This window comes from Crocodylus siamensis, chromosome 2, assembly GCF_052110815.1.
Source record: "Crocodylus siamensis isolate JL-2025a chromosome 2, ASM5211081v1, whole genome shotgun sequence".
Lineage (NCBI taxonomy): Eukaryota > Metazoa > Chordata > Crocodylia > Crocodylidae > Crocodylus > Crocodylus siamensis.
In genome coordinates this window covers 218185366-218209511 of record NC_143396.1, presented here as the reverse complement: position 1 = coordinate 218209511, position 24146 = coordinate 218185366, and the positions used below count along the sequence as shown (strand labels likewise).

The 24146-nt window shown below is 43.8% G+C and overlaps 1 protein-coding gene across 3 annotated transcripts in view; it reads right to left on the bottom strand.

The window, feature by feature from the left end:
* PRDM11 (PR/SET domain 11) overlaps window positions 1-11391 on the bottom strand; it is a 64591-nt gene extending 53200 nt beyond the window's left edge. The window contains exon 1 of one of the 3 annotated variants that reach the window (XM_090032994.1): window positions 11195-11391. The gene's annotated coding sequence lies outside the window, so the exon portion shown is untranslated. Of the gene's footprint in view, window positions 1-10838; window positions 11113-11194 lie in introns of those variants that run through there. The other 2 variants (XM_090032993.1, XM_090032996.1) reach the window with 2 other exon arrangements.
* Between the last annotated feature and the right edge of the window lie 12755 nt (window positions 11392-24146).

Genomic DNA, 24146 nt, shown 5'->3' with positions numbered 1-24146 from the left:
ATATAATTTTCACGAATTTATAAAATTCTAACAAGTTGACCAGCTGTTTAACAGCAGAACAGCAGCAACAGTCACAAGAGCAAATAAACTGTTGTCGACACTGCAGAAGAAACCAAAGCAAGAGCCATATGTATTCCTTCTCATTTGTACCTTCTTGCAGGCCATTAAGAAGATAAGATCACACAGTACAACAGACATTATTCAGAGCTGGTAAATCTGTCTACAGGTTAGTGGTTCATGTTACACAGCTTGCATCGGTACTGGCTAAGCACAGGTCATATCGACCCCCTTTTTCTCAACGTAGGCAGCAGTCCAGATACTCCCGGTGTTGGATCTGCCAAGAAATCAGATATCCGTGTGCTGAATTCACTAGCACCATCATTTGATCTGCACATTCCCTTCCATATAGAGGAGGGGACGTTTGGGTACTGCATTCACTCATGGTGTTATTCTAATTGCACAGAGCTTTCCGCAGAGACCAGGCATTTCTGAAGTTATTTCTTTAATCTTCTGAAGGGATATCTTATAAGCCAAGAAAGCAGTTTACACAGGAAAAAAAATGTAGGCCCTTCATGATATGGACACTTTGTCAGAACACACACAAGTTCAAACAAGGAAAGTTTCAAAACAGCCTAATCTATTCATTTGCCAAAAGTCAATGACAGAACTCACAATATCCCATTTAATTATATATTTGAAAATTCAATTTAAATGGAAACCTTATCAGCTAATCTAAAACATCCAGCTGCCCCCAGGACAACCTTTCAAAAACTTGGGTACAGAATAAACCTATACAACAAACAGTATCAGCAAATTACAATGGAAACGAGAACAAAATATTAGCATCTGAGTTACTTGGTACCAGTCTCCAAGAAAGAGATCCAGGAAGTATTTGTTTCTTTGCTGAGTTCACTTTTAACAGCATAAAAGCAACACTGCCCTGCAAGTACTTTGCACTGAGCAGAAACCACTGCACTAGAAATCTATGGTAATTCTTCTGTTACACTTGTACAGAATAGATTTCTCAGAGAACAACACAGCATGCACCACACATATACAGCTCTTTAAACATATATATGTTACAGGTTGGAAATTAAAAACAATATCTGGGGGTCGGGGAAAAAGTCATTCATTTCCCACTGCTCCAAGGCCTACTTGTACAGATGGAAAAGTGCTTGTACTATAACAGGCATGAGAGCAGCCTAAACTTAGGCAAGAAACATTTAATTACGTTTCATCCTGTTCGCAACTGGGAGGTCTTCTTCACTACCATAAGGGATAGATAGCTCAATAATTTAAAAAGTGAAAGCTTAGATTCTAAAGAAAGCTTAGATTTCTCTAGATCTGATGTGACCTGCTCAGGAAAGCTTCAGTTTTTCCTCACTGGGGCTTGAAAAATGAATCCCCATGCAAATGCAAGTACATGTGCAGTGTCTAATACATATGATAAATATAAACAGTTACCATCCTTCAAATAAGCCACACATTCATCTAAAAATACATCTTCTCTCGTGCATATTCACAGTAATTCTTGCCATGTTACTGGATTTTTCAGCTGTGTTCCTATTTCTTAACACTAGTTACAATTGCTGTTCACATGAATGGTGTTCAAAACGAAGCTTCATTGTACTGAAAGGGAATGTACTCCATACTTCAATTTTCGTCTTAGCTGGTCAGCATGGAAATGTTTGAGGTCACTGAGCAACAGCAGCTCCTATCTTAAGATTCAATAAGAAACAGCTGGAAATGAGACTTATCAGGGCCTGGTGATGGTTTCACATATGTAATGCTCGTATTCTTCAGAGGAGTGGGAGCAACACACCCAAAAGCACACTTGTGACCTGGCTCATGTATTTGGAAGGAGGTGAAAATAAACAGGTTTAATCAATGTTATGTCAGTGTACAACACTTACAGAAATGTCTCTGGATCTCTATCTCTGGTCTCATGGGCCTATATCTGCCTTAACTCTCACTGGATATCTGGAGGAAAAAAAGCCTTAATATGATATAGTGCAGTTTACACTGAGTATAACCCCAGTGACATGGATTTGAGCCATTTTTTGGCCTTAGTATAACCCTTATACCTAAGCCAGCTAATGTGCTTGCTCACAGCCAGAGCACACAAAACCATAACCACCCAGAGTTGCCAGTGCAACTTTTCTGATCTATAATGTTCCCTGCTATTCCAGTCTTGAGCTCCCTTCACACAGCTCTGCTGACACTCCTCAGTAACATCCAACACCACCCCTTGCTATTTAGCTGTTCAGTCAACTTGAATAACAAGACTTTGTATGCAGCATACCTGGGACATGGGGCATCACAGATGGTGCTAGGTCATGGCAGGGAAGGAAGCACATTTGGTTATAATCAGTAGCTACCAGTGTCAACACATTTTGAAGCTTTAGCTAAAGCAAAATGTGGCTACTCACTTGCTTGGCTGGACATCTTGCCTTAGAGCAGGGGTGGGCAATTATTTGCACTGGAGAGCTACTTAGGGAGTTTTGGCAATCTGTTGAGGGTAAGGTCAGCGTGCCCCCCCCCACCACTCGCAACAGCTCACCACAACTCCCTAAGTGGCTCTTCCCTGTGCTCAACTGGATAGATGGGATGGGGCTGTGGGCAGGCAGGAGCAGCATCTGGGAGCAGGGAGGATGGGCAGGGATGGGTCTAGCCGTGATATGCTCCCCGCAAACCCCTGTGATGGGTGCCAGTTCCGTGGGCAGTGGCATGCGGGAAACAGAGCCAGATCGTGGCTCTGCCCTGGGCCATGGCCCTGACCGTCACTACCCAGTGAACTCAGGGTCTCCATGGAGACTGCCTTGGACCCGCACGGGCAGAGCATGCTCAGCTCAGTGAATGGGATAGGGCTGTGAGCAGGTGGGAAGCAGCATCCAGAAGCTGGACAGGCAAGCAGGGCCAGGGGTGGGATTGGGCTCGCAGGGCAGGGGCAGCATGGGGCCTGAGGCAGAGCTGTGATCTGCTCCCTGCACGGACCTGTCTGCGGAACTGACACCCGGCACAGGGGTGCACAGGGAGCGCATCGCGACTCCACCCCAGGCCCTAGCCCCGGCCCTGCCCAGTCACAGCCTCGCCATCCCAATCCCAGTCCCAACCCCAGCCCTGCCTGCTCATCTCACTCCCGGTTGCTGCTCCCCACCCACCAGAAGCCCAATCCCATCCTGTCTCCATGAAGACCCCTCCCACCTGCTTTGTCCAGTGCCCTGGCAGTGGGTGTAAAGCGGATGGGCCAGGTGCCCAGGGCTATGTCCAGCAGTGACAGCTAGAAAGAGCTGCCACTATGGAGGGTGCCAGGAAGCAAGTCTGGCTGCCGTGCCGCCCCAGCCCCATTACATGCCCGAGAATGGCAGGACCGGCTGCATGCACCACAGTCCAGGCTGCCCCCGAAGCTTGGGCCAGGTAGGGCCAAGGGACCCACTGTGGGTCAGATAAAATTCCTTGGTGGGCTGGATCCAGCTGTATTTTGCCCACCCCTGCCTTAGCGGATTGTCACATGCTCTATGAACCGCAGTAACTTCCCCACTAATTGTGAGATTAACAGCTGCTGTTTTAACTTCCGAAGCCTTTTATTACTTATGCCCAAAAATCCAGAAGACCAGCTTCTCTCTCCACATTATGCACTGGCAGCTGATCAGCTGAAGTCCTTGAGAAGAAAATATAATAATGACCAGATGTTCTTGGTAGAGAACCCTGACTCTGGAACTCGCTCCTCCCCTCTTTTGTCCAAGAGTTTCAATCTGCTGGCCTCCAGAGCCCATGGCAAGGCGTCTGTATCTTTTACAAGGCTTTTAATGAGGCAGAGATAATCTTAGCACTGTAAGTTAGCATGGCATCAGTTTACATTTCTTTACTGATGTGTTTTTGTTAAATGTTCACAACTGCCTAAAGCATGTTTGTCAAATATGCTGCAGAAATTTTTATCATCATATTGAACATGCTGTGTTTTGCCTCACGATAGTATCTGCAGAATAGGCTTCATTGTCAATGGATAGATAACGGAAGTTAAGTTTTTCTCCATCTAAGAAGCAGCAGCAAGAGGAGGGGGAGTGGAGAATATAGTTCCTGTGTGATAAGGATGCTTAAATTAGAAGTATGCATCTAGCTACCCTGCCAATGGGCACATTATAAAACTGATGGGTATTTGTGACCTAAGGCTGCACTGAGGCAGTATTCTGTGGTACGCATTACTGACATTTCTTCAAAGGCCCTTATTTTCTCCAAATGTTAGCTTTCATTTTAAAAAGGCAACTTCCTACCTTCTGCATGCAAAGAAAACTTTTTGAATATGAAATGCTTAAATGTTGCCTTCCTGAGCTGCAGGCAGAAAGTCTTTCATTAACAGCCCTTAACCTCACTGTGGTGTGGACAAGGAAAGCCTAAATGGCATCAGTTTAAGTCTTGACATTCTGAACTGCTTCAGTTTTTCAGATACTTACAGGTTCTTGCCTCATGGGAAGAGCTTAGAGTTTGGAGAACTAGTACTTCTCTCATCCAGATTCCTGCTGTAGCCTGCATCCCTTAACAAAATTTGCAGTCTACAGTGTGAAAGCTATGCACGGACTCTCTATTCAATAATGTTATAAAAATGTTTTCCAACAGCAAATAATAACTTGCGTTTCAGAATTGCCATGTTTTCTTTCCTTGTGCTCTTGTCATTCCAGTGTTTTTTATTATTAATACAGTGCCTGACATACACCAGATACTTTACAAAACAAATACAATACATGATCAGTACTGTGCAGGGCTTCTGTTTCCTTCCCTCTCTTACCCCTTCATCCTTCTCTCCATTCTCACTCTGTCCCTCCAAGGACATTTCAGAGATTTTCTGGGTTTCTTCTGTGTTATTTGGTCTTTTCTGCCTGCTTACTCTTTCCCCTCTGAGTCCCTTTTGCCATGCCCCTCTCATCCAAAGTTTCTACCTGTGTGGTGCTTACCTGCCTTTCAACTCCTCTCAGCATTTTCTTCTAGGCAGTGAAATCAAGAAACCAACCCTCCCAGTTGCCCGCATTGGCTTCAACTGGACCCACTGCCTTCTGCTTAGCACTTATAAAAAGGACCACCACTCTAAAAGGAATTTTCAGTTTTAAGAAAACCTTCAGTCTCAGAAAAGGGCCACAGGGATAAAAATGGAGAAGAGCCAAAGCTTGTAAAATGAGCACCTTCTATTATTGGAGGAGAGGCTAGTGCTAAGGAAGGTGCTACATCCTAACAATGCATAGGAGCCCCTGGCTCAGGAAAACTTCTGTGCCTCATTCTGGGGCCCAGGGTTTCCTTCTAGTGAAAAACTGTATGATACTAGAAGTACCACATGTGGTGGAACACAGTGCAAATGTAAGTACAGCAAGCAGGGATTTAGTCCTTCCTTCTTTTTCACGTCCTTGTGTGACAAGGTATTTAGCAGAATTTGCAGATTTGCTGGAATCTGACAGACCTGTGCCATGAGTACATCTGCTATGGCCTCCAACTTGTGACCTCTGGGCTGTCAACTGTGCACTTAAGTGCCCACACCACCCCAGCTGCACCTAGGGTACTGCTTGGGCATCAGAAGACCTATGCTTTATTTCCACAATGAATGCCAACCTGCTATGTCATCATACTTCACTTTCTAGGCCTGCCTTCTATCTCTTTAGCTTTTAAGCACCGCGCAGCAGATGCTAGGAGTCTCCACAGCCCTTAGCACAATGGTGGCACTAACATAATAACATCAGGTACTGGGGTGTGCTGCAGTTTTCCTGACTATGACAGCTGCTGAATGTACTGCCTGCTATTTTAATTGGAGATATCCTTGCCTTTGGAAGGACAGTTTTTGAAGAAGAAACTGTGCTCAGGCTTGATATTAACCAGATGGGGAATGATTAGAGAAAAGAAAACTCAAAATACTGGGAACTCATGTGACTTGTTAGACAGATGTCATACACACTCTACAGAACTCCCAAATTCTTAAAATTCCATAGAGCTGCAAACCAAACTCAGTGAAAAAAGTCTTTGCTCATCTTGACTTCACTTGAAAATGCAACAGATTCTCCTGATGCAGTAAGCTTATGAAACACACACTTCCCAGGGAATTATACAGGTCCCAGTCTGTGCCCAACCCTCAAGAGCCTTAGCTCTTGAGAAGAGGCTCTGGAAGTTGACAGTTCTTTAAGGTCTGGAGGTTGCTGGTTCAGTCCTCAGTGCATCTACCACGAGACTGGCACTGCATACAAATGATGCATTTGGAACTACTAATAGTAGCCAAGCAAAGCTTCAGAACACCTGGTCAACATTAACAGCATGAAATACACTGCTTAGAAATAGCTCAGATATTAGACAACTTGATGTTTGTAACAGCGGTGATATCAGAAGAGGGACCTGAATCAGCTGAAAGTACTGGGAGCAAACATAGGCATAGCCCCCATCCAACCTACCACTTAAAAAAGGCATGGATCACTGTTGTACAAATGAAGTAAGTGGAAAATGCCAACCTAGTCCTGCTGCTAAATATTAGAAAAGCATTTAACCCCCCCCAACCAAAAGCAAACAGTTAGTTGAGCTGCAAGATGAAAAAGAAAAAAAAGACAGAAAAACCAGAAGGGGGTAAGAAAAGTGCATCATACTGTTTATATATAAAGACCCCTTCAGTCTAGGCATGTTGTTTTCCCCAGTCCTCACTCCGAAGGGCAACTGAAGCTACAGCAAGACTGCTGGCTCCTCATTTCATCCCTATGCTGTAGCACTACAGGAGTTCCTTTGCTTTCCCTGTTGCTGATCTGTACTGCAGCACTAGTAGGTATTGCCACCTCTTTCTCTCTTCTACTGATTTTGTCAAGTCCAACCATTTTATTGTTGGGTATAACCCTTCACAAAAATATATATATCAATCTTGCATAACTAGGTCATTAAATAACAAGCAATAATGAGTTGCCTCAGATCAAGGCAGTTTTTGAACTAATTTTTAAATGGAAGTCACCCTCACCAAAATCCTTCCCAATGAACTGCTCAAAAAGCCGACTTGCTGCCAGCCATAGAAAACCAGTATGACTCAGAACAGAAATATCAAGAGAACTACCCATGAAATGCCAAGACAGCATTGCGCTTGCTGTATGTGTGTGCATGTATGTGAACTGTTTTTCACAGAAACAGAAGAACAGTTTGTAGGCCAGTAATGACTTAGGTGGAAATGAACCTTGCCAAAAATAAATATATATCCAAGACTTTGTTTTAGATCAATGGCTGTAATTTAAAGTAAAAAAAAAGTCCTGTCTGGATCAGAGAAACAGTTTCATATATCATTTAAGCAGTACATTTAAAGAACTTCAGTAAAGTCATTTCTCCCTCCACTTTCACTCTTTTGTAACATCCAATTCCCTAATAAACTGAAATGTAGGAAGAGACGCCAGCTCCTGTTACTTGCTAAATGTTCTAAGTCCCCCAAGTATCCTACTATGTACAGTGGAAGTTGAAGTTGGTACCTGAAGGTGGTTTGACACGATTCAACCTTTAGATGCAAGATCTTTGGAATAAAAACCAGTTGTTCAGCACACTGCACCAAGGGTAAAACTCTATATGGTGTCACAGCACTAGAGAAGAAACAGCAGGCGGTGATTGGGCTGGGATATATTTTTACACTAGCCCTCCTACCATATCCAGTTCCTAGCCACTAGAAATAAAGAAGGGAACACTGGACCCAGCAGTATTGCCTAAAGGCAGAATTTTCCTCTTTCACCTCTTTCCTCATCCAAACAAGGCAAGGATATACTATAGCAATGATGCAGTTATCACATTCCCCTCTGGAATGCCCCAGGAAACAAGAGAATTAATTTCCTCCCAAGCTGAGAACTCTGCTCTTCGCTTCTTGCGTTCTTCTGAAAGAAGCAACAAGGATTTAATTACTGAAAATAGAGGGAACATGCCAAATATATGTATTCAACTTAGACAAAAGACAGTGGAAGTTTTTCACATGGTTAAATAAACTATTTCAACAGTGCTGCAATAACTTTTCCATTGCATTGTGCAAAGGGATCTTGGGCAGGGAAAACAGGCTTTTATAGCTTTAATTTTAAAAGCAGACAAGATGAACCCTACTGACATAACACTAGAAAAATAAATATGAGCTTTTATTAACTCAAGAAAATGATCTTTTACATGAGAGCCCAAGTTTTCGGTCCTCTTTGAAATCCATGCTGAGTGAATTTCCTATTCTCAATCAAACATGTTATATACATCATATAACTTGACAGCCCATCTGCCCATGCAATGCCATAACCCTTAATACATGAAACAAGTAAAAATCATTTATTAGGTAGGGAGCTTAACTCATTCTGAAACAGTATAAAAGCATAGAAAAGAGTTACATCGTATTGCAGACCTCCTTTGTCTTCTCTCACACACTCTTATTTTAAATAAGAACTGGCAAGTTTCTAACCATTTAATAACAGTTTTGTGTACTTTCCAGATTTAATTTTAACTCACATGTCTTTTCCCTGTATGCCACGAAAGATAACCACATTCAGAAAGTTTTTGAACTTTAATTTTGGCCCATCCTCAGTGTTTAAATGACCCCAGAGTGGAGTCACTTGGATCAAAGCATATATGGATCAGAGTCCAAATTGAAATTGGAACCAGGCTCTTCCAAGTTCTACTCCTGGCTTTGGCACCGACTTATTCTGTGACCTTGGGTAAGCCACTTCATCTCTGAACCTGTATGCAGTGAAGACAGCACTGAATTACATCCCAAAGATATGGTGCTACAAAGCTAAATTTATAAGCTACTTTCAAAATGTAAATAATTATTTTCAAGTGCTAAATGCAGGCACCAGATAGCACAGTAACAGGCACAATGAAAGCAGGCAGCTCGAGCTTGTTGAATTATTCAACGAGAATATTTTGTTGTTGCAAATTTCACACATCTCTTGGCTTCGAGTCATTTGCAACCCAATTGCGAGGTCTGCAAATCTGTTTGTTATTAATAAAGTGTTTGACCAGTGCCTGATGTGAACAAATTTTAGCCCGTGGAGTGTTTGTGAGCCTCTCGCACTATTCATGAGGTGTGATTAATCACATGACATTGTTTCTGCTTCCTGAGTGGCAACAAACTTAAATAGGGACATAAATAAGTGATGAATAGCAAGTAGTAATGCCTATTATTGGATGACTTGTGAAAAGATTCATTTGCAGAAATTTTCAGTAAACACACACACTGCCTGTCTGAATACTTGTAAACAATGAATATTAATCCACACACACAAACACTCCAGTAAACTCAATTTAAGTAGCAAAGTCATTTCTCTCTCCACTTACACTCTTGTAACATCGACTCCCTAACAAACTAAAATATAGGAACAGTTGGGCCCAATCCTATCAGTTGCTAAATATTCTGTAAACCCCCCTAAGTATCCTAGTATTAACAGTGGAAGTTGAAGTTGGTACCTGAAGCTCTGTTAAGTTCTGTTTTAAGTTGTGAATCCTTGTCTCCATAAAGGAAAGTAACTCAGCTGATGACTGTTGCTATTTTGGAAATTGGGAGGAGTGATGGCTCAATCTCCGCTTGCAATCCTAAATTAGTTTGAAGTTTCTATTAATGAAGTACTTCACACTGGCAATTCAGTGCCCATGCTTAGGTTTCAGAGTCAACACACATTGACCTGTATGTGGTTGCTCTTGCAGTTACTACATCAGCACAAGGCAGGGTAAATCAGAGATGCAGGCTCTTTTGTAAGCAGCAGCTTACTTCATCAGATGCTGCAATGGGACATAGGCATAAGCACAGGTGAACAGCTGAATGCTTGGAGGCAGGGATTTACTTCCAAATCCTAGTTCTTTCATTATTTCACAAGAGCTTAACATCCTGAAAAACCTGAGGAGGCCAGCAGAGAATTGCTGGCCAAGCACAACGCGGCACAGTGCCACATCCCAGCCACTCGGGGACAGCCCACTCAGCACAGAAAGCCCTTCAGCAAGCAAAGAAGATGCAAAGTGGTGCCAGCTGCTCTGCTGCCAGTTACACCTCTATCTCAAGGGGCAGGTGAAAGGCACTCAGGGGAGGCATTCAAGGTGAGAGTGGTGGCAGAAGAACCTGCCCACACACTGGCACGGTGGAGGGGCAGAGGTGGGTATTACACTTGCACACATGTGTGCATGTGTGTGTATGACACATAATCAGCCCCCCAAATAGCTGCATATTAACTGTCCCTGTAGATCAGGGTCCCCTACCCCACCCCCAGCTGCAAATTAAGTCTCCCCTCAGTGCAGGGTCTGCTACCTATACACACACACACAATCACTCCCCCACCCCCAAAAAAACAACTGCACATCAACTTTCCCCTTAATGCAGGATCTCCTACCCACCCACCCGCATGTGCCAAAATAGCTGCACATTAATTCTCCCCTCAGTGCAGGGTCCCTTTCGCAAGGATCCCACCAGCTCACATCCATTCACGCAAAATTACTATCCTCACCCCAGCGCCCCCACACACTCACACACACATACATACATACACACTCGCGGCTTCCAGCTGCCCCGCAACCCCGCCCCCGCGTTCCAATCTGGAACGCTGGCTGCCCGGGCCCGCCACCCATTGGCCCGCTGCCGCGTCACTCACCGGATACAATGTAACAACTCGGGGAGGAAGGGGGGAAAAGAGGCGCCCGCGGAGCTCGGGGGCCTAGCCTAGCGCCCGCCAGAGGCCAGCTCGCCCGCCCGGCCGCCCGCCGGGGCAGGCCACCCCCTCCCCGCTTCCCGCGGCCGGAGTTGCCCCGCAGGTCGCTGTCCCCCCGCCCCCCCCCCCCGCGCGGCGCAGCCATTTTCGTGGCCACCTTGGCTACCAAAGGGGCTGACTCACCTCGGCGCGGCGGGCTCGGGGGCCCCGCCTCGGTGTCCCGCCCGGGGCCCCCCGCGCGCAGCTCCGCGCGGCCCGGCCGGCCCGGCTCGCTAGCGCCGGGCGAGGGCAGGTCCCGGGGCCGGGCCGGGCTCGGCGGAGGCGGCGGCGGCTCCCTCCCTCCCGGCCGTGACCACCATCTTATTAGCACAGGAAATGACATGGAGAACGGAAGAGAGGGGCGTCCGGGGGCCGAGCCCGGGGACCCCCCGAGCCGGGGGGGGGAGGGGGCGAGGGAGGCGCCGGGCCCCGCTGCCCGCCCCCCCACCTCGCGGGCAGGCGCGGAGCCGGGGCACCCCTGCAGCCCGCCCGCGTCTCACCTGCCGCGGCGGGCGGGCGGCCGCCGAGCGCCCATGGAGCCCCTCGGGCTCGACCCGCCCCGCGGCCCCGGCCGGGGGCACACGCGCACCGACACGCACGGCCTCCGCGGCAGGGGCAGGGAGGGAGCGAGGACAGCGAAGGCGGGCTCCCGCACGGCGGACCTGCCCGGCCGGGTGCCCCTTGTGCCCGCTGCGCGGTTGTGCGAGAGGAGAGACCCCGCCACCTCCCCAGGAAATGCTCTCCGCTGCGCGTTAGCTGCTGGCTAATGCCCTGCTCGGGGCTGGGGTAGCCTCGCAGGATGAGCCCTTCCACCCTCTCCACACACACAGTTGGCGGTGAAGCCCACATCCCCCACCCCTCACATATGCGTCCCCTCGGATGGCACTGGAGTTACACACCTCGCAAAACAAAGTCCATCCCGCATGGCAATGAAGTTCACACACACGCACCCCTGAATAACAATCAGTTCCAGCCCCCCCAAATGGCACTGAAGTCCACAATTACACCCCTCAAATGGTAATGGAGTTCACACACCTTGCATAGCAATGAAGTCTACCCCTCCCCCCCATGGATCTGAAGTTCACACACACACACACCCCTTGAATGGCACTGATGTTCACAGTCACACCCTTAAAATGGCACTGAAGTTCACCCCCCTCACGTGGCAATGAAGTTCACACACACTCCCTTCAAATTGCATTGAAGTTCACACACACACCTTGCACCGCGATGAAGTCCACATATACCCCTTGAATGGCATTGATGTTCACACCCGTACGCCCTCAGATGGCATTAAAGTTCATACGTACACACGCCTCCCATGGCAATGAAGTCCACATACACAAACACACACTCCCCTCCCCTCCCCTCCCCTCCCGTGGCAATGAAATCCACATGCACACCCTCAAATAGCAATGAAATCCTCACAACCCTGATTGTCCCAAGGGGAAAGTGTTATCTGGGTACTTCAGGGGCACTGGAAAAGGGGTTTGTAGGATGCCAGAATAAAAAATGTTGGGGAGAAAGAAAAACCCGACCTTGGGTTTGTTTGTTTTTTTAGCCTGTGGGTTTCTTTTTCAGGTGTCCAAGTGTCTGCAGCTTCATGGCTGGGAAGGGAATCGCATGGCCCTGCCATTCTTCCACAAAAGAGCTGGGGAACACAGAGGCTGTACTAGCCTGAGATGGAGCTGTCAGAGCAGCCTTCTGGAGGGAGGTGGTGTTAAAGGTCTCCTTGAAACATGAGAAAAAACCTCTTTACTAGTGAAAGGATTGTTTTCCTTTTTAAACAGCTGCAAAATGCACCAGAGGGGGTCATCCCTTCAAATGCGGGGACTGAACAAGTCTGGGGCATGGGCCAGACCTGAAATATCTATTCCACGAGCCTTGGAAAACTCATTCAGCTTTGTCATAAAATGTACTTTTGCCCTGGCAGTTCAATGGGTTCCTAGTGTTCACAGCATGTGAAGTTTCAAATCTTTTATGTGTGTCCTCTGGGTACAAATGGAAGAAAATATAATGAATGGCCAAAAATAGGCATCATTTAATCAAGTGGATTTCACCAATAAACCAAGTTCTGCATAAAACCAAACATTAGCTTTAAAACTGCAGGCTGCCTGGCTACTTTGGGGAGGGGGATGATGGGAGGATAGATAGAACACCACAATTTTCCAGTTCCTCACATTATCACGCAGCTCGTACATGGACAGGACTGCAATGTCAATGCAAACAGTGGATTTGTTGGAACTATTGCCCTTCATTGCTGTCATGATAAATGAGATTCTTCCCCATTCTGGACTATCCCCTTGTACATGAGAAGGATGGGTTGAGAGAACATAAGTGGAACTGGGAATAAAGAGATTGGTGTTTTGACCAATATAAAGAATCAATCCTGTGATTTTTGCACCTCCTGAATTTTCCCTGACTTCAGTTGAATTTTGGGGGTGCTGGGAGTGCAGAATAAGGTTCCGATATGTGGTTTAGATGTACAAAAGGTCGGCAAAACAATCAACTGAGTTCCCCCAAGAGCTTGAGTTACAGAAGAGCCAGCTAGCAGTGAATTCCAAATGTGTATCACTTTGTAGTCTCTCCAGTTGTGGGTGTATTTTGTGCTCCCCACTTCCTACTTCCCATGAGTATGGTCCTGCATACAGCATAAGTCTCTTGTATAATTTTAGCCCTAGCCTCTCATCATAACTAGAAGTACTTTGAGGCACGTGCATAAATAATCATGGAGGAAAAATGCCATAAGCTGTCAGTAGCTCCAGACACTTCAGAAATCCCAGTGTAGTTTACCTTTAATTTGTAATTTCTGTTTGTGTGCTGAAGTATGTGATAATATGCCATTAGGCTGGTAAAGTGATTAACAAATATACAGAAAGAGAAATTGATTATTAAAAACCCTACAAATTAAAAATGGAATGAATACAGACTCATGCTGAATGGCTCTCTCCTTTACGTGTTCCTTGTCTCACCCTGTCTTTTGCCCTTTTTCAGTATACATTGTCTATTCAAACTGTAAAATCCTTGTGAAAGGGATTTTGTCTTCTTTCCTGTCTGGAAAGTGATGTTAATAATAATGACTGCAGGAGGAACACAATGTAAATTTGAGTTATAGCTGCAAAACACTTTCCGTACAGAGGGAGCCCTTTCTTTAACCCCATTTTCTCTCTTGCGTGCTACTAAGAAAATAGATTTTTTTAAAATCCCCCAGGTTCCCAGGTGTTTTGATGTGCTGCACTATACCTTTAGGTGCCTTCATGTCTTCCGTGCTCAGAAGAGCTATGTAACCAGCAGCCCTCATTAGAAGCCAAGTACCAGTGGGTCTTTACTGTCTGTGGCTATCAAGAAGTTTATCGGACATTCTTCCAACAGAGATCTTAAAGAGTTCTTTTACTGGCACTTGGCATTGTCCAAGGCCACAGGAATACATAATTTGCATGTTAAAACAAATGACAAAAATGCCTGATAATTCTCTAACCAAGTTCAAATAGTTTTCCAAGCCCAGTAAAGGGAGGTAGCAAATACATCCATCTGTGATGATGTCAGTAAGAGTTAGGGGTACTCAGCGTGTCTTGGAACTACACAGCATATTGAAGAATATGACTGCCAGTACAAAAAGGGCCACTGAAGTTAGTGGGAGCAGAATCAAATATTAACTGGAGAAAAAGAGAAACATTGTGGTTCTTTAAGAAATGAATGTCTGATGGCAGTGAGCAACATGCTCTGCTCATGGCCAAATATGCTTTCATTTAAGTTGTGCGAGAGTCAACAAGTTTGGGTCATACTTTTAGTGATTGAATATTGCTCACAACATTTCCACTCAACTGCATGTGAGGCACTCTTTCAAATAGGTTGTATCTATGCAATGCACAGATCCTCTGTACTTAACAGTCCTATGACTGTTTTTTACCACAAAACTAATGCTACCATCAAGAGAATTACGTCAACATTGCAGTTTGCATAACTGCATCTTGCTGGTCTGAAGAATATCCTGGAGAATGCCACATATGAGCCAACGGTGTGCCCTTGTTGCGAAGAAGGCTAGCAGCATACCGGGCTGTTGCGTGCAGATGGAGAGAAGTGATTATTCCCCTCTATTTAGTACTGGTGATGCCACAACTGGAGTAATATGTCCAGTTTTGGGCCCTCCATTACAGAAAAGATGTGGACAATTTGGAGAGTCCAGTGGAGGGCAACAAAACGGGGCTGGGGCACATGACTTACAAGGAGAGGTTGAAGAAACTCGGCTTATTTAGTCTGGAGAAGAGAAGGCTGAGAGGGATTTAATAGCAGCCTTCAACTATCTGAAGGGTTCAAAAAAGGATGGAGCTAAACTGTTCTCAGTGGCAGATGACAGAACAAGGAGCAATGGTCTCAAGTCACAGCAAGGCAAGTTTAAGTTAGATATTAGGGGGGAAAAAACGTTTTCACTAAGAGGGTAGTAAAACACTGGAACAGGTTACCCAGAGAGGTTGAGAAATCTCCATCCTTGAAGGTTTTTAAGACACAGGTAGACAAAGCCTTGGCTAAGGCAATCTAGTTGGGAATAGTCCTGCTTTGAGCAGGTGGGTGGACAAGGAGACCTCTTAAAGGTCCCTTAAGGTCCCTTAAAACCTCCATTTTCTATGATTTTATGATTCTATGATTTCCTGTTTGAAACTGTTAGGAAGTAAGTGTTGCTCTGTTCAATAGCTGCAGCATTCTACCTTGAAAGTGGCAATATGAGGGTACAAGTGATTTGTGTGTATAAAGAAGTTAGTTTTGCTGCCATAGAAATCAATAACAGAACTATCAAAACAGATTCAGATATAAAGTTCATTCATAGATTCATGGATGTTTGGGTCAGAAGGGAGACCATAAAGAATCATCGAGTCCAACCCCCTGCCCTGGGCAGGAAAGAGACCTGAGGTCAGATGACCCCAGCTAGGTGTATATGTAGCTTCCTCTTAAAGACCCCCAAGACAGGGGAGAGCACCACCTCCTTTGGAAGCCCATTCTAGATACTGTAAAGAAGTTCTTTCTGATGTCTAACTTTAATTTGCTCTCTGTTACTTTGTGGCCGTTGTTCCTAGTTACTCCAAGGGGTGTCCTGGTAAACAGAGTGTCTCCTATTCCTTGCCATCCCTCCCAATGAATTTGTAAACAGCCACAAGATCACCTCTCAGCCTTCTCTTGTGGATCCCAGGCTGGCATACCAATTATATGCACTGCTTTTAAAGGGAAAGAAGTTTTTTTCCCCCCCTTTCTAACAACATTACTTGGGAAAATAGAAAACAATTCCTGGTGTTAGTTATAGACAGAGAAATTCTTCATCGGTAGCTCACTTGTTGGAATGCAACATTGGACTGACAGTCACTAAAAGTCATTGCCATATTGATGGTTTATGTTAAAAGAAATGCACAACCCCAAATGAATATCATTAGCCCTGCTAGGCACCTTTTTCTCAAACAAGTCAAAGACAGGGTGAGTTCCTGGAGGCTGAATATTTCTCATTCTTCAGAGTTGGTGTCTCTGCATTACAGGTAGGGAAGGAGATTGTATTGTCATTATCTAGGCTCTTTGCAAAAAGGTTTACATTCTGTGTACAAAAAGGTTTAAAATCGACAGGGCCATCAAGTTCACACTTGTCAACAGAATGAAATTTGCTAGCAGTTAAATTTGTGTCTTTCATACCTACTCAAATACTTCAGACAGGAATGGCGATGCTCTGTCATCTAGAGCTGTCCGTTTAGAAAGATGTGCTGGGGCAAGTTCTTAGATAAAGGTAGGCTGGAAAGGTCTGCATATTTCCACTATGAAATAGGAACTGGGGTGCCCTCTTATTGATCCATCCATCCAACAATCCACCCCATTACCATGTGCTTTTTTCTTTTTAATTAGGAGGGTAATAATAATTTAAAACTGCATTAGCAGCTTTTATCTGAGGCTCTCAGTGAGTTGTGCAGAGGCTAATGAATAGGGACCAACTGAAATCGGAAACTGACTTTGGGCAGGCCCTGCAAAAATGTGCAGGCTCCACAAAAAAGTGTGGGCTCTTTGAAAAAAAAACTCACTGAAAATAAAATGCTGCCTCTCTCTGGGGACCCATCAGTCCTTGTGGCTACTGCAGCCTGGCTAGCAGACTGCCAGGGAGGGAAGGGGGGTTGCTGGCTCCGCCCCTCACATCCATGAGGGGAGGGGCCATATGATGGACAGCCTTCACAGCCAATTGGCAGGGGGGCCCTCAGCCAATCTAGGGGGCGGGGGTGGGTGCTGCCTGTGAAAATGGCTGCCAAGCTTACGGTCTGCCTGCAAAATCAGATGGCAGCTGCCACAACTTCGGTAGACCCCTACAAATGACTTAAGTCTAAATGCCTTTCAGCAGGTAGGTGAATGTCACTATGTTCAGTTTATAGGCCAGGAAATTGAGACATAGAAGTTAAGTGATCTATCCAAAGTCAAACCTAAGTCCTTTTATTCATTACGGAATTAGAGGCGGCATGTGCTAATCACATAAAACCAGATGCATATAAATGTCAGGACTGGAGTACTGGATCTAGCTGTACATTAATAGTGTGTTACATTATTCAAATGACTTCTAATTAATATAAGGTTTTTATACCTGGTCACTGAGCTTAGGGAGTGGACTCTAATGTGTTGCCAGTCATACATGCTCAAATACTAGGCAGTTAATTCCTAACCCTTTATAATGTTAAAAATGGGGTTACAAATACCTGCAAGATGCATTCTGTCCGGTCTGTGTTTCAGGTTGTGCCTCAGTGTTCCACATAACTAAAGCGCTTTTAGCTTTACATCACCTGCTCAGCCACATTTCACTTCCAGCACTCTCAGCTTTTTCTGTCATGGGAAGAGGCTTTCCTAGCAGATCACCTGGATTTCCTTCTCTTTCCTCTTTTTTTTTAATGTTCCCCTGAAGTCTTCTATAATCTGTATAGTTCCATGTAATACCAGGTCATTCAGCATGTACCATCATCAGCGCCAAAACTTATTTTTATTTATTTGTATTAACATAGCTCATAGAAGCCCAAGTCATGGACCAGGACTCCACTTGACAGATGACTTCATGATCTTATACATGTTCATAATCTTATACTAGCTTTATGCATGTCTTTTCACAGCATCTGATGAAGAGAGATTCAGCCAATGAAAGCTTGTTATATATTGTACATATGCTTTGGTTAGTCTATAATGTGCAAATCTACCGTTCTCTCTTTATAATCCTAATCAGTCTTGCTGGTTAAATCTCATATTGTTGCTCCAGGGAGAGAACACAGTATCTTGTTATCATTGTGCCCCTTGCTACTTTCTCTTTCCACCTTTCCTGTTATGGTGTCACTGATGACAATGGTTTGTCCTCTTAGAGTAGCTGAAGGACCTCTTGTCAACTGCTTGTTTCTTACTACAAGAACATCCATCAGGCACCCATTAGCTACATCCCCTGCAGCTTTCTATTTCATTTCTCCGGAGACTGGTTTCTCAGTACTTGAATTGCTGAGCATCTGATAACCATTTGCTAGGATGAAAGCCTCCTGGATAAGTCACATTTCAATATTTCATTTTATTTTGGAATGAGGTTTGTGCTACAAGAAGTATTAACACAATGTACTCAGCTCAGACATCAATTAAAAACAGAACAGATTTGTTTATTAACAGAGGCTATTCAGCTTCATTACAAGATTAGATTTTCTTTTAACCAGAAGGAAATGGTTCCTACAGATTTTTACAGACAGAACTTTAATTATATAGTGCTTTACTAAGGGTACAATGTTACAAGCATTACATCATAAGAATATGATCTCAAAATCTCAGGATGATCTCTTCCAAATTAGAGGCATGCAGGCAAATTTATCTCCAAATCAGGTTTTGTTTAGAGCAAATAAATAAACCTACAAGGAAGAAATATGTTCCAAGTATTTTTCAAACACTAGTGAAAACAGATTTTTTTAAATAAACTTTTTTTCTGAACTGTTTGCAACCAAAACAACCTTACAGTTCCCTTATACAGGAGAACATGAGTGCTCTCCTGTACAAGCTGCTATATTGACTAGAAGCTAATTATAAGAAAAATGGAAAATGACCAGTGTTGCAAATTCCAGGGACAGTTCTCTGGCTCCACTGCTGCTGGTTTGCCAGTGAGTAAAAGAAACCAAATAGAAACCAAAATAGTCTTTGTTTCCTATCAGTTGGATGGTCAGTCCAAATGACATAAATGAATACACATAAATGCCAAACTCTCCTGAAAGCACAAGTCTTTATACAAATATTCGTCTTTGAGTGATTCAATCATAGGGATAGCACATGGATACACACAGCTAGATACTATTAATTTTTCTTGTCATTCAGTATATTACCATTTAAATCTACTTTACACATTCCTTGACTGTCTGTCAGTCTTCCAAGTCACTCAGGAAACTATACGTTGATCGCAATGATATTAAATAGAGTATTTACAATTAATTTGTAACCACTTAAGACTGATACTTTCCAGTCCTGTCAGATCCTGGTTACATTCCTGGAATGGGTTGGACTATCCCAAATATGCAGTTGATCCAATAAAAAAGATCACCTTAAGAAACCTTGCCTTTCAAACAATCCTGAGACAGCCAACAGCTAGTATAATCCTCAGGTCCACATTGAAAGAAATGGCAAAATTAAAATGATATAAATTGGGAAAGGAAAAAAAGATGTCTAAAATCCTTTGATTGGTATTAATCTATGTTGTTTTTGATGCCATATGTGAAGATGTTTAGTTTTAAAATGTTTTTTAACCTGATGCATTCCTTCAGAGAGAGTCACACTGCTATACACAGTACTATATTATTAAGAAGTAACTAAGAAGACAGAGCTGTATAATTGTAGCCAAAAATCAGTATTTTGGAAGTGCAGTAATGTCATATTGATGACTGCCACAACAAATGCATTGCCAGGTCTCATGATATTTGGTCTTTTACTAAGATCCTTTGGTTATAAGAGAATTTTGTTTTTCATTTAAAAATGTGGTCAATTTCTAGCCATGAGGGTGCCAAGGAGAGTTTAAGAATATCAGCTAAGTGCATCTTAAAATTTGAGAAGCTGAAAGGCAAATAAAAACTCCCCACTTCTTATTAATTTTTTTGAATGTCATGATTGTAAATCTAGTTTCTTAGATTTTTGACTCCCAATTGCTTATTTTTAATCTTTAAAGTTGGCAACTATCTTGTTTTAGACAGTAAACTGTTTGGAGCATGGACTGTTTTGTCTAGTACAATAGGATTCTGATCTATGAAGAAAGCTCCAACCACTACAATAATACATATAATAATGATGAATTATTACACAGGATTTTTTTAAAGACGTGCATTGACTTTTAGAAACATGATGACAAAGCCTGAATATGCAACCTTTTATCAGGGTTGTAAGTATGTTATCATTAAATGAGCTTTACTGAGGTGGCTGTAACTGGGTTGTCTTTCTATGAGTAAAAGTTGCAGAAAGGTGGTTGGATTTTTAAACATCTGAAGTTAATTGTTCCTTACAGCCAGTGCTGCATGCTCCATGTTTCTAAAAAGAACATGTTGTGAAGAGGAAAATGTTGGGAGGAGGAAAATTTAAAATCATTTAATTTTTTTTTCAGATTAAAAGTTTTTAGTGGAACAATTTCCTTTTGTTAAAATTAAGTTTGATTGTTTTCCAAAAAAAACTATTTTGCTTTTAAAACATTTTTAGTGAAAATACTGTCAAACAATTTTGTTTACCAAAACCAGGTTCTTGGTCAAAGGAAATATTTATGATATTTCCAATAATCATAGTGATAACATGTAAAAAAAATTGAAGAAAATGTTATGAAAAGTTTGAATTAAATAAGAAAAGGATTAATCTTGAATGATTCAGAATGGAAGCAGCAATGACATTTTCAAATTGTCATGCAAAAATGTTTTCTTATTTAATTCGTTCTAAGGAGAGTAGATCTGGGTGCTTTTGAATCTGTAAAAGGTCTCTGTCCTTGTAAGTGGTTTTATTTTCTTTTGAAAGTGGAATTAGCAAATTAATCCAAAATGTGTGCAAATGCTTCTCCTGTTTTACAAGCAGTCACTACATTCAGAATTTTAAAAAGATATACTTCTCAACTTTGTGTGTTTGCTAGCCATTGTATACATTCACTCTCAACGTTTTTCCCATATAGTCATTCCTTTTCCTATTTGTGTGGACCCTTCATTCAGTAACAAGAAACAGGAAAATGTAATTACAAAAATCACAAATATCTGTAACTACTCTGAATTCTTTTTAAAACTGCTTAAATACTAAATAGACTGTGCATGGATTAAATGCGTGTGTGTCCCCAAAATACTTTCCTGACTTTGCTGAACTAGAGTAAGCATGCCTGTATGTGCATTCAAACAGTGACTCTCCATCTTTCAATAAATCTACACTGGTAGTTCCCCATTAAAGTGAATAGACCTAGTGCAAGCACAAGATTCTACTTACAGGGTGCATCTATACAAGACGCTTATTGTGGAGTAGAGTAATTAGCTCATTAATAAAGCATCTGCATTTACAAGTTCAAAACTATTAGGCTGGAATAAACTTATTTACTCCGCCATAGGATAGTAGTCCTAGACACAAGTATTATTCTATGGCAGAGTAAATAATGCTGCCACAATACATGTGTAGACGAGGACAGAGTTGGCTGGGGCATGAGCGTGCTACAGTGCAGGGTTGCCTACTGGCTTGCCCTGCCCTATAGCACCCTCATGCCCCAGCCAGTCCCTCCATAGCACATTAAACCAGGTCAAAGTTCCAGGCTGGCAGGCTGATCCCCTGGACCCTCTACCAGTTAGGGTTGTGCTGCCCCAGCTCCACATGCTGTGGTCCTGGGTGCACATGTAAACACTGTACCTGGGAGCACTAAACTCCAGCACAAACTGTGCTGAAGTTTACCGCTATATGCTAATAGCATGTGTAGTGGTGCTCATTGAGCTGCGGAAGCAGGCCTCAGACTAGCCAGAATTTTGTTAGACGTAATTTTGTTTATAAGGAGCTGGGACAGCTCAGATCTGTATCATGGTTCATATCACAACTTACCCCTGCCTATTCCCTTGGCCAGGGAAACCATTGTGTCTCCCTTCTAGCAGGAACCATGTTTATATGAGGATCTGGCTAAAAGAGCGTGGATACTTCTATAGATTTCTATTGTTCAAGCTGTTGGGAGGCAAAGGTCTCCATGGGTTTTCCTCAAAGCTTTTGATAGGACAAGTCCATCAGCTTCTCTCCAAGAAGAGCTAAGGCCATCTTGAGTTTAGGGATGAGCTCAAGCTGTACCACTGAAACAGATTTCAAATGCTCCAAAAACTCTGCAGGGACTGGACCCAGGGACGATGTTGATCAGAGTCTATCTCTGCACTGTAACACAGTGCAAGGCTGTTTTCATCCTGCTGTTCGTAGTTAACACCTTTTTTGTTTCTAAGTGATGAGACTTTTGTGCCCACTTCATGTGTGTTCTTAGCAACTGGAAGTGTTTCATTATGCATATTTGATGAAGTGATGTACTCTTCCCAATTCACTAAGAATATCTCTGTAGTTTTCCTCTGATAACTTTATATTGTTTCATAGTTTCATAGTTAGTAGGGTTGGAAGGGACCTGAGCAGATCATCAAGTCCGACCCCCTGCCATGGTAGGGAAGAGTACTGGAGTCAAATGACCCCAGCAAGGTGATTGTCAAGCCTTGTCTTAAAGACCCCCAGGGTAGGAGCCAGCACCACTTCGCTTGGAAGTTGTTTCCAGATCCTAGCCACCCTGACAGTGAAGTAGTCCCTCCTGATGTCTAGTCTGAATCTACCCTCTGCCAGCTTCTGACCATTATTTCTAGTCACACCTGGTAGTGCTCGGGGGAACAGGGACTTCCCCAATGCCTGCTGCTCCCCCCTGACTAGTTTGTAACAGGCCACTAGATCCCCCCTCACCCTTCTCTTGTGGAGGCTGAACAGGTTCAGGTCCCATAGCCTGTCCTGCTGCCCCCTGATCATGCGAGTGGCCTGCCTCTGGACCCTCTCCATGTTGTTCACATCCCTCTTGAAGTGCGGCGCCCAAAACTGGACGCAGTACTTCAGCTGCAGCCTGACCAGTGCCGCATAGAGGGGGAGTATCGCCTCCTTGGACCTGCTTGAGATGCGTCTGTGGATGCATGACAAGGTGCGGTTGGCCTTCCTGACTGCATCCCCACACTGCTGGCCCGTGTTCATCTTGGCATCAATGATGACTCCAAGATCCTTTTCTGCCTCTGCACTGATGAGAAGGGAGTTCCCCAGCCTGTAGGTATGCTGCTGGTTCTTCCCCCCCAGGTGCATCACCTTGCACTTGTCAGTGTTGAATCCTATCCTATTCTCCACCCGCTCCTGTAACCTGTCTAGGTCCGATTGTAGCCTGTTCCTTCCTTCTAGCGTGCCCACACCCCCCCACATCTTAGTGTCATCCCCACATCTTAGTGTCATAATTTGTGTGAAGCATGATTTTTAAATGAAGCCTTTTAAATTTTTATGTGAGGCATTATTTTTAAATGAAAGCTTGGGTAGATTTATCTTTGCTTAAATAGAGGTTTGCAGGAATGAGAGCATAGGCAGAATTCCAGGCCTTCCAGGGAGATGCAATGGTTCCTCCCCCACGTGGATGTTTGCAAAATTACAGTTTGCATTGCTGATGAGTGATGACAGGTAGAGAAGGGAGAGGTAGTTAGCAGTGAGTCATACTGCAAAGGGTGTTCCCAAGAAACAATGCTGTGAGTTGGGGTTTAAAGAGAAAAGTAGCATTAAGAGAGGCATAAACCAGTCCAAAGAAGATTTAAAGGTTTGACTGCTGGGCATTTGGCCAGCTCTAGGGTATATTATTGGGAGGAATAAAAATTCCTGTTGTTGGATACTCATATGTTCTGCTCACATTTCTTTGGCTCTTCACATCGTTCTCTCTATTTGTGGTGGGAATATTTATGTTGGAAGGGGGACAGGACTATTTACTAAACGTTGGATATGGACAAGTGTACATTTTGGCTGTGTTAAGGGGTGCTGGAGAACTACTGTTAGGAATATGGAGCAGCTGATCTGCTATGTCTGCATAAGCCTCTAGCACTACAAGTTAAGTAAATCATTCTACATTTTACCCTGGAGGAAATACAGTTAAAGTTGGAGTGATTTTGCTATACTTATATCAGGGCTGTCCAGTTGGCAGCTACAAGATGCCTATAAATGATTAATTTATGGCCTACAAACTCCTAACTGGCCACTGCTCCCTCATTGCTCCAGCTGCTCTGGTCTTCCCTTTCCTCCTCTGGCTTTTGCTTCCTGTCCCTGTCCAGGGAATGGGACTGGACAGTGTGGTGCAGCCCACAGTGCCAGGGAAACCAAGGCCCCCACCTGGCACAGTGCAGCCAGGGATGACACACCTGTATGGTGTGTAGCCTGGGGCATCTGTGGCTCATGCTG